Source organism: Protopterus annectens, chromosome 15.part0, assembly GCF_019279795.1.
Source record: "Protopterus annectens isolate FY-2018-M chromosome 15.part0, PAN1.0, whole genome shotgun sequence".
Lineage (NCBI taxonomy): Eukaryota > Metazoa > Chordata > Ceratodontiformes > Protopteridae > Protopterus > Protopterus annectens.
The window spans coordinates 577,324,524-577,335,834 of NC_056749.1; the positions used below are offsets into that span (position 1 = coordinate 577,324,524).

General features: G+C 39.2%; 1 long non-coding RNA gene across 2 annotated transcripts in view; it reads left to right on the forward strand.

Moving 5' to 3' along the window:
* LOC122789931 overlaps positions 1-10,707 on the forward strand; it is a 609,659-nt gene extending 598,952 nt beyond the window's left edge. For both annotated transcript variants that reach the window (XR_006362889.1, XR_006362890.1), the window contains exon 5: positions 9,696-10,707. This is a non-coding gene — a long non-coding RNA (uncharacterized LOC122789931). The remainder of the gene's footprint in view (positions 1-9,695) is intronic.
* Positions 10,708-11,311: the final 604 nt, after the last annotated feature.

The window sequence follows — 11,311 nt, forward strand, 5'->3', positions numbered from 1 at the left end:
GTTATGGTAAGTACATAACTAAAAGATTTTACACCTTGGACATCGTTTTCCTGTGTATTCAACATATTGCCAGTTGGACTTGTTTCTCAGTTTGTATTATTCACTTTTTGCTTTTCCTCTCCCTTTTTAACTCTCCTTGGGTGTTTTTTGTGCTAGATTAAAAAAATACTTCTGTTTTTCATCTCTGAGGAGTGTTGGGGCATTTGTTGCCAGAATTTTAGGCCCATACAGTCTGTCAATTTTCTTTGCCTTCTGCTTTGTGTGTGTGTATGGCTGACAAGGTTTCAGGATTTAAGAAATGTGTGGTCTGTGTCCACAAGATTCTACTACAGGACCCACATGATAATTGTTTGGGCTATGCCCATCTTGAGGAAAGATGTGAAATTTGTGTCTCCTTTGATCGTAGGTTACTATAGAATTGATGTCCTAAACTAGTTTAAGGGGGTTCTTCCAGCCAAAATCGGAGAATCAGTGCCCTTTGAGTTTCCTTCCTCTAAGAAGTCTATGGATAGGGGTAAGGAGAGACCCAAAGAAAGGAGAGGAGTAAGTCTGCCAGAAATAAGACATGGGAAAGTAGGAAGAGGTCTCTAGATCCTTCAGCTTCAGAAGGATCTGACCCGAAGGCTTCTCAGCCACCAAGCTCAATATCTTCTCCCTTTGTTCTGGGGTCAGATCCTGTTCTGATCCAATCTCTGGCTATCCCCAACTTGCTAGATTTTTTTTCTGCAGAGTTGTCCCCACATAGGATTCTAGCATCTTAATAACACTACACAGGAAAGGGCACCAATCTTTGAGTGTCCTCCACAGCTTTTTCCAGGTCTTGCATTCCTGTAGGACTTCAGTTGAATTGGAATTAGATAAGATAATGAAGACCTTTCTGTGAAAGCTCCAGATGAGGGTTATTTCCACCCCCCTTCACAATTAGGGTGGTTAAGACCAGGCTCTCTATTTATTTGGAACCAGCTGTCTTGGATCTGAGTTCTTCCTTTGTGGTCCCCATGTTGGACTAAATGACCTGAGAATCGTCAACTCCAAGAATTTTTTTGACACGTACCACTCCAACTTCAGAACTAGATTTGTCCGGGAGTCAAGGGGTCAGTGTCGAGGCACCCTGGGTTTGAGAGGAATCTGAGCCTTTGAGTTCTCCCTGCCTCTTGGACCTTCTGTTCTCAGTAGCTCAGCATTGGCCTCCATCTCTGATCTGACCAGGAAGGTGACTTTGGTAGGCCTTCTTTTGGGGTCTTCAGATCTGAGGCAATTTTCATGTCCAGGTTTGCATGGGCATTTCGGAAAAATCCTCTCCTGCTCATTGAAGGGGGGGTGGTCCATTGTTTGGCTCCAGCCCCGACTTCCACTATTTCTGGGTCTTCAGCACCACATTCATATCCTGGGGCAGCCTCCATTGACCAGCCTTGAGCCTTAGAAAGCATAAATAAAAAAAAAAAAAAAAGCATTTGGATCCCCCCAAAGGAATCTTTAACTGAAGACTCAGACCTTGAAAGAGGTAAATGAGCTGCTGATCTCACCTGGAAGAACACTGGTTTGACAGGCTTTTGGAGTTAGAGGGGAGGTTAGTCCGCTGATGCTCTTTCCCTAGAGGAGTCAGTGTTCCTTTGGGCAGTCGGTGCAGGCCCATCTCTGACCTTGGTGGTACTGCTGATGGACCATTTTGTAGATTTGATGTCCCAGCAGGCTTGAAAGGAACCAGATGTAGTAGAGCCAATCCCAAGAAATCCAAACGAGTTTCTAGTGTCTCCAAAGGAAAGATCATTGTTGTTGGGGGGCTGCAGTGGATGCTATTGTGATGGCCACAGCCACTAAAAAAGGATCTCTTAGGAGAATGGGACTTTCCACCCCAGTAAGGAATCCAGGATAATCGAACATGTTGGGGAAGCGTGTGTATGGTTAAGTAATGTTTGCCTTGCAAGGGCTGAATTTACCTGGTCCATTTGACCAGACTGCAGAAGGAGTTGACAAAGGAAGTTTATAAATCCCTTGCAGCAGGTCCAATGATGGTGGTGGCCTGTGGGTCTCCGGAAACACAGTTGGGTGATTATGCAGTGTATCAACATCATATCCATACACCTGTTGAATGCAGCAGAAGGTTTGGCTAAAGCAGCGAGCACTGGCCTTTACTATTCACTATCACACTTAGATATGACTGTGATTATTTGCAGAAAGTTTTCAAGATGTCCTTCTGAATGCCCATTTCACTGGATCTACCTTATTTGAACCAAACTTTAAAGATATGTTAACCAGGAGCTAGCAGGCAGCAAAACCTTGTCTGCAGTAGGAGTATGTTTTCCCATCCCACATAAGTCTTTTTCTCATAAACAGAAAGGAAGAAAATGTTTTTGGTTCCAAAAATCCCAAAATTTTGTCCAGGACACTTGGTAGACGGCCCTCCCAGGTAAGGGGTTAATGGATGAAATAGAGGCAGAAACAGACAGCAGAACCATAGGTTTAGAGGCCCTTCTGTCAGTAACCCTTTCAGTGTGCTCATGAACAGTTATCCAACTGCCCTTCTCTGGAGGCCGCATTTTCTTTGTTGAGAGTGATAACCATGGGTTATTCCATTCTCTTCTCATCCCTTCCAGGCATTCCACCCCCATAAAGAAGGGCAGCAGCACAGGAAATAAAGCTACTGGGGAAAAAGAGTAATCCAGGAGGTCCCACCAGAGTGCAAAAAATTCAGTCTACTCAAGGTTCTTTAGTACTAACAAAAAAAAAAAAAAAAAAAAAAAAGAGCAGGGACCGCAAACCAGTTATGGACCTAACTCTTCAGTACCTGGAATGTGCTTAGAATTGCAGCCTCCTGTAATCCATTCAGGGTTGCATGTATTGGTAGCCTATGCAAGTATTTGATAGTAAGCTCTTTTAGACCTGTTACTCTTAATACTGTTGGGAATGTGTGTGCATCTTCCACATTGCTCTTATTTCTGCTTGCAAATCCTGGTTATTTCATGTCTAACTCTGTAAGACACTAATCAGTGGGTTTAGCAAGATCATTGCTACTTTTGTCTTTTTTTCATGGACTATTGTATCTTTTTCTTGCATCTCTTTAACTGTTGGTAATGGGTGATCCCATATGGCTTAAACCTAATCATTCTCTATAATATTTTGTAGTTCATGTTTCCAGTGTTTCTCAGCTACTATATTGTAGTGATTGCACAATCCCCAATGCACCAATCTTGCCACATTATTTTGCCATTCAGTACACAGTCTTTTTGCCATGATCACACTCGCTAACAAAATGTGCAAGTGTTTTCCAGTCCCATTTTACAGAACAGGCATTTATCTTTCTTTCCTAACTTTTCAGTGGACTTTGTAGACCAGAGTGTATAGTTCACTAATCCTCATCTGTCATTATTAGCCTTTAATCTTGCCACTATATTTATGGATTTTCAGTTTTCTTTCCTTCTCATCTGATCCATTTCCTTACATTTTTTTTTGGCACATTCAGTTGTTAGATCTGTCCACTTCTGGTTTGATTCCCATTCCTACTTAAGACCAAGATGCTTTTGCTAAATTAAGCAAAGATGTCATATTGGATGAATTTGCTTATGTTTTAAAACTTTCACTATGTTTGGATCTGATGAGATCAGCAGTTATGTATGGAATCCTGCATTTGTATGAAGGGCAACTGGATGTGCTCAGTTGGGTCTACAGGACACCTAGTATTGCATCAAGATAGCTGTATGGTCCAGCAGGTTCCTATGCTTCTGTCTGGAAACCAGTCACTGCCAGTTCAGATGCCCTTTGGTCTCACCACAGCCCTCAGGTATTTAGCAATTGCATGGAAGTGTTAGCCCAGGTCAGGTTGCAGGGGTTCCATGTATTTCCATATTTAGACTACTAGCTTATGTCATTTGACAAGGGATTCACTAATTCACACAAGACTATCTGTAAACCACTTGTAATGTTCCTTGGGGATTACTAATTAGGGATTGACAAATCCAAGCTGGAGCCAATTCAAGCTTTGGCATTCATACAGTGCTACCTGGACACCAGAACACAAATATCTAAGTTTCCTATTTTCAGACTGTCACTGCTGTGTTTTCAGTCTTCAAAAGTCTTGCATCATCAGAACCCACCTGTCTGATTCTTCAACTTTTAGAGTAGATAGTAGCTCCTATCGCTCTAGTACCACATACTAGATTTTACATTAGAGTATTTCAGTGAACTGTTTGAGCGGTCTATGACATGACAGCTGATGTAGCATCTCATCAGGCTCACCAAAATCTACAAGACAGCACATTACGTGATGGATGACTTTCCCACTGGTTTTGCTATGATGTAATTTTGTATTTCCCCCACTTAGGGCAACATTGAGCCCAGATGCCTCCCCATTGGGGCTGAAGGATCATTTCTGACCAAAGCCAACCTTCACATCAATATTCTGGAGATGCGGGCAGTTTTCCTTTCTGTACAGGCTTTACAGAATTGTCTCTCCATGGGTGGTGATAGCTATTCAGATGGACAAATGTGTCTGTAGTGTGGTACATCAACAAGGTGGGATATTTTCATACCCTTTGTCAAAAATGCTTTATTATAGCAACATATTTTCCCGGCAAATCTAGTATCTTAAGGGACAAACTGAGCAGGTCTATTCTCATGCCATACAAATGGTCCTTTAGTTAGTGCCGTCCAAGATTTTCAGATGCTGATGCCAGCTGTGCTGCAACCTATTTGCAACCCCAGACAAAGTGCAGCAGGTTTTTCCCCAGTTCCTCAAGAGGAACAGTCCCTGAGGGATGCTCTAGTTCATACTTGTCTCTGGGCCTCTTGTGTCCTTGCTCTTCCACTCTACTCAGTCACGTTTCTTCAGAAAGTGGCTTGATGCAAAGCAGAAGTAATCCTCTTCTCTCCTTTTGGGCATGAACAGGTTTGTTCCCTTTCCTCTGGCATCACCTGGGGTGCCTACCCTTGGTCCTGGATCCCCTTCACTACCTGATTTCAGTCCTTTGGCAAGCTTCACCCAGACATCAGTTTTCCATTGATTAGACATTCCAGGCTATCATGCAGATTTTTGTGCATATTCTCACATCACAATAGCCTTCCACTAGGCTAGGACTTCCTACAGGAGCAAGTGGAAAAGATTCATTATTTGGTTAAATTCTAAAGTGCTGAATCCTTTCTGTGCACCTCTTATTTCTATTTTGGATTTCCCGGCAGGTTTCTTTCATTTGGTGGTTAGTTATTCTATAATTAAAGTGCAGTTTTCTGACATTATTGATGTTGATGTGAAAACATAAAACGCATATGCCTTGCCCACTAGCTCCAGGTACATTTTTTTATTATAAAAATGAGTGCTTTCATCCACATGTTTACTGCAGATGACTTCACATTAAAACATCCCCCCCCCCCATCACCTACTTTTATATCTTGGACAACGTCATCTAGTGGTTGGATGGCTACATTACATGTATTAACTAAACATAAAAGTATATTACACAGAACCGCTAAAATCACTGAAATACTTCCATAAATTGCGTAAATTGCTATAAATATTTTAATGTTCTAAAATGGTCAGTACATTCATTAAGTAGTTAAAAATCTAAATATTGGACCTTTTGTTGACTAATGAACTTGTAATAAGATTGACTATTGGGTGGATGACCTATCGATGAATTCGGAGTTCGACCTTTCCCTTTTGGAGTACCTTAGAGTGGACAAATCTATAATTCCTAATATTTTCAAAATACTGAAAATACCCACGTCAGTCATCGATCCACTAACTACAACCAGTAGTAGTGGCAAGAGGTTTGAAAACCAAACCTCTAGCAAAATTTAAGCATATCCTGAAACCATTTTTTGAAGACAAAAATTGTCCTTAAAGACACTTGGCAGTTTTTTGATAGATTGCGTCAAGTTTCTTTCAGCAGGGATTTTTTTTAACTGTTGATAAGGACCTGTTTTTAGTTATACTGCACCAAGAAGGTTTACAGTGGTTTTGGGGTGCATGTACCATTGAGACTGTAGTTGAGGACATGGAATTGGTTCTTATTAAAAATTTTGTTTACTTTGAAGCAGAATATTTTAAACAAACAATAAGGGGGTTGCTGTGGGAGCTTCAGTAGCCCCGGTGTTTGCAAACATTGTATTGTGGTGATGGGGGGAAAAAAATCTATTTCCTTCCATATATAGTAGTTACATCAGTTCTTATTTTTGTTTTTTGGGCGATGTATTTATTGTATGGCCTTGGCAGTTCTTTGATAAATTTTGCAGTATTGAAACTAAACTACTAGTTTAATATTCAAAGGCCACTAAAATGAATCAGTGGATTTTCTGGATACAGTGATTTTCAAATACGCCAAACAGGGACAGTTTGTATTGACAATTTTTAAAAAAGAGACTTATTCGAACAATCTAACAGCCATCATCCTATGTCACAGGAGAATGTGGTAAAGACTCTATTAGACTATCTCCTTAGTGTCCGAGGGCAACATGTTTTTTAATGAAGTGAAAACCTTAACTATGATGATTAGGTATAGGAATTATCCTGTGTACTTTGCTGAAAGTATAGTGCAAGAGACAATAACAAAAAGGTCGTTAAAAATCCATACTAAAATGTGGTTTGTGGAATATGAGGAACAAGGACGTGACACAACTCTTGTTTCAAATGGAGACAGGGCATACACAAAGCATATGCCAGAGCATATATATGTAGCTTCAACAGTATGAATAAATATGTCAAGAACATATTAACACACAACTGGGTTAGATGTATCAAAACACAGGGGTTAGACAATTGTCAGAATCTTACTGTAGTGTACAAAAAAGGAATGAATTTAAAGAACAAACTCGAGAGTACATGTAACAGTAAAGGGGAAACAACTTGGCTGCAAAAGCAATGTCTAAACGTGGAGCTTGCAGCCAGTGTAGGTTCATATTTAAAGGTTCTACTATTACATTGGGTAATTACCCAAGATACATTTACCCGAATGGGAAATTAAATTGCAACACTCCATGAGTAGTATATTTAGCCCAGTGTGCTACCTGCTTACCTTTCTACATGAAAAAAGACTATAAATGCATTACAACTTAGAATTTATCAGCACAATTATGCAATTAGATACAAGGACATGAATAATGCCTTATACAAGCATTCCAAGTCATGTGAAAAATTCAAAAAGCGTTTTTTGTTTTTATATTGCAGAAAGTACCATGCTTTGAAAGGGGAGGCAGTTGAGAATTCTTGGTAGAGAGGCGGGAATTATATTGGTAGGTACTTTTGAATGAAACTTATCCCTAGGGCATTAACTACAGAATTTCCATTACAGGTTTTAGTCAACAAAATGTCCAATATTTAGATTTTTAACTACTTAATTAATGTACTGACTGTTTTATAACATTAAAATATTTATAGCAATTTATATAATTATGGAAGTATTTTAGTGATTTTTGAGGGAATATTGTTGTATAAAATACATTTTTACATTAATACATGCAATGTAGCCATCAAACCACTAGATGGCAATGTTTAGGTTTTAAAAGTTGGTGATTGGAGAACTGTTTTAATCTGAAGAAGTCTGCAATAAGCAAGTGGAGGAAAATGCACATTTCTTTTCAGTAGAAATTGTACTTGGAGCTAGTGGGCATCTCTGTTTTTTTTGTTTGTTGTGTTGCAGTTCTGCAGTTAATTTTTTTGGTTTAATTTAATTTTCATGTGAGAGAACAGCATGTTCCCATCACTTCCTTAAGGCTCTCTAAAGCTTTCTTAACAGGTGCTTTTCTGTTGAGACCCTCCATTGAGAAGATCTTGTTTCCCCCCTTTGGACAGCACAATCTTGTTACCAAGCCCTTACTAAGGCTAAGTTTGAACCTCTGGCTTCTGCAGATTAAAAATTTGTCAGGGAAGTCTTTTGGTGGTGGTTACCTAAGCCAGGAGAATTTCTGAATTGCAGGCTATCATGCAGACCCCCATATTTGAGTTTTCATAAGGGCATGATCCTCAGAACTAAACCAGATTTCATTCCCAAGGTGGCATCAGAGAATAACTTAAACCAATCCATACAGCTACCATTTTTCTTTCCCAATTTTTGAAATAAAGGAGGATATCTCCTATATTCCTTGGATGCTCACCATCAGCTTAGGTTTTATTTACACTATAGAAAATATTTCAGAAAAAGTGATCAACTTTTCACTTCCTTTTCTAAGGCAAAGTTGGGTTCCAGTGTGGCCAAGGCATCTTGTCCAGGTGGCAGGGTAGTCTGTTAGGCTAAGGGATTGCCTTTTAAACCTATGCTGCATTTTACCAGAGTGGTGGCAGCTTCTACAGCATTCTTTAATCATGGCCCTTTAGATGACATTTGCACAGCAACTACATTGCCCACAGTTCGTACTTTTTCTCATTTTAAGCTAGACCTGCAGTCCATTCTCTGGAGTATCCTTCTATAGTGCCACCTGTTTTTTTTTTTTTTTAAGCTGGGGACACTGCCCCTGGTGTTGATGTGGACATCAAAGATGATATGAAAGTTATCTACTTACCATAATGCTAGATGCATCTAATTTTTCCATCTCAACATCACTGCCATCTGTCCCCTTCCAAGTTGTCACTTTTATTGCTCCTGCTAGACTGCATTGCTGCATTGGACCTTCCTGTAACCTTTCTTGGTTGCAACCATCTTTTGTCTAGTAGGTAGTGACCTGCTCATATTGTTTGAGGATCAAGCTCAGTCTGAGGGAAGAGTGGTTGATGGCGTATTACGGAAGAGGGGAGGAGTTTGAGCCCTGGAGCTGAAGTCGAAGTTGCCAGTTTCTGATCTGATCATTTCCAATAACCCATGTGTCGAGATGGATGGAATGGAAGAAAACATGGATCTAGTTGGTCTCTGATGCCACACACGATATATATGACATGCAGAATTCATCCTATACTTAAAGTATTTGAAAACTTGAAATATGTAACCTGCAGGCAAGAACACAAACACCAACTTGCAAGTCTTCAGATTGCTTATCTGAAGAGAGGATACATATCTGTTTTGATATGAAGGCTCACCCATAATTCTTTAGTTTCCTGTAATACCTCACATTTCCTTTTTGGACATTACCATTTGAAAGGGAAACAAGGTTGCTGGATGAGTTTGAGTGTGTGTACACTGAGTGTTCTAGTTATTACCTAATTGTTAATGAAAATATAGTTCTTGGTGTAGATCCTTACCGCTGTGCAAAATACCAAATTCCAAAAAAAAAAGTTATAAAACTGACACAAATGGAGATGATCATTCTAAAATACCATAACTTTTGCATGCTAGTTATGGTTTGGCTCCTCCCCTCTAGAAACTGGCAGGGCAGCCATATTATTAAGACATACTTTTAGCTTGTGGTGTATATTTGGTATTTTGGACATTTATTTACTAGATCTAATTGCACTTTTAGCACAACTATTTGCCTGTTACATGAACATTTCCTTGCTGGGGATACGTGCTCAAAGAGCCCAAGGACACCTAACACCAACGCATGGTACTGCAAATTCTTGTATATCCTGTGTCAGTAATTATGAAGGCACAAGATCTTTGTGAGCTTTAATGGGGGAGGTTCTACTAAGAAAAATCTGGCAGGAGTAAGCCCCAAATGTTATGGCTTGTTGTTACTGTGTCATCTCCCCAAAGGTCTGTGGCTAAGTACCATAATACAATTGTACTTTTCATTTAGTGTACCTTTTTTCTGACCTTTTTGCCTTTTGTTTTCAGGTTTGTGGACAGCCCTAATGGAAAATTGCTCATCTTAGAAAGGGACAGATTTCAGCCAACTGTCTATAGACAGTGCAGTAAATATGCAGTGCATTTTGCACTTTTGAGAAAAAAACTGCTTCCGCTGTACATCTTGTTAAAGGCACATCTGCCATTGTTATTCTTCAGTCACAGATGCTTTGAGTTTTAATTGTGCTTTGTGGAAAACAGTAGTATTAAAAGGAAATGCTTTTTTTATCAGGAGATTTTGAAATTCACCTTTCCACATCTGCTTCAACCCACTCCTGATGCATTGAACATGTACAAAGTTGAAAAGAGCAGATGTTGGTATTCAGCTTTCATGCTGATGCAGCCAGGTTTTACAGCAGGCTTTTTTTACAGTATTAATTCAAGTAAATTCTGTGAAGGAGCAGCACAACATGAATTAGCTATAATGCATTGCCTACAGTCCAGCCTGTCTAAATAAAGCATGTACCAAATAAGCATAAATAGGTACTTAATAACATGATAGTATCCTTGAGTCTGAATGGACTAAACAACATAACTTCTTACTTGAAATCTCAAGCTTGGCATACTCCTAGGAGAAAACTATGAATAATGCAAAGATTTTTTATGAGCATTTTGGATAAACTGAGGTCACCATTTCCACATCAACATATTGCTGGCAGGTAGAGAAGGATCAACACTTGAAGCTGAAGTAGACCAACCATTGATATTCATCTTTTATGCTGATACATTGTAATTCATGAAACTGAAAAAGGTGCTTGTATGGATGGATGGATGTCGTGGACATAGTTTTGGATACAGAAGGGTGCAAGCATCTGTGCTGTAGTCTTGTTGCAACGAAGTCTTGAGTTAAAACTTGTACAATTTCCTGTTATAATGCTTTTTGCTGTGTTTATCTTATATTTTAATGTAAATTGTATTTAAGAATAAAATTTATCTTAATCATATTTATCTTAAATAGTTAAGTAATGGCATACCGTCCAAATAAAGGAATTGTTTTTCTATATGTAAAACTGGATTATTTGCAAATGCAAACACATTGCACTTGATGAGGAAAATGGCCACTTTAGTGAGACAACTTTGGAAATATTGTTGAGGCTACTTCAGAAAATACCTACCTACACTACCTACAAAAAAGGCATACATTTTTTACATTTCTAAAGGTTATTTCATGACAGATTTGTATAGTCTGTTGTGCATTCTGGTGCATATCTTCGTAGTGCCTTTTGTTAAAGGGGGGATTACAAATCCAGTTGGAGATGCTCTGGGATTGTGTTAAATTCAAAAATTGCACTTACTGAATTGAGTGGGGACATAATTGAAGACTCCTCATCCATTTCTGTAGATGGCTGGCAGTCACCTTTATTTTTATTTATTTATTTGATATTTGTTGACCAGGATAGTCCGACTGGGACAAAGCCCTTTTTCAGCGGAGGCCCAGGGAGAAAAGCTCCAATGTATAAAAAAGATGATTACAAAGTTCAGTAAATATGCAGTACAATGAGAATCGATTGTCAGCTGCATTTACAGTAGTGGAGGCAAGCAAGGGTTAATCACAAATAAAGCTAGTCTGATTCTTATGAAAGTGAACACACGCTCAAAGCAAGAGA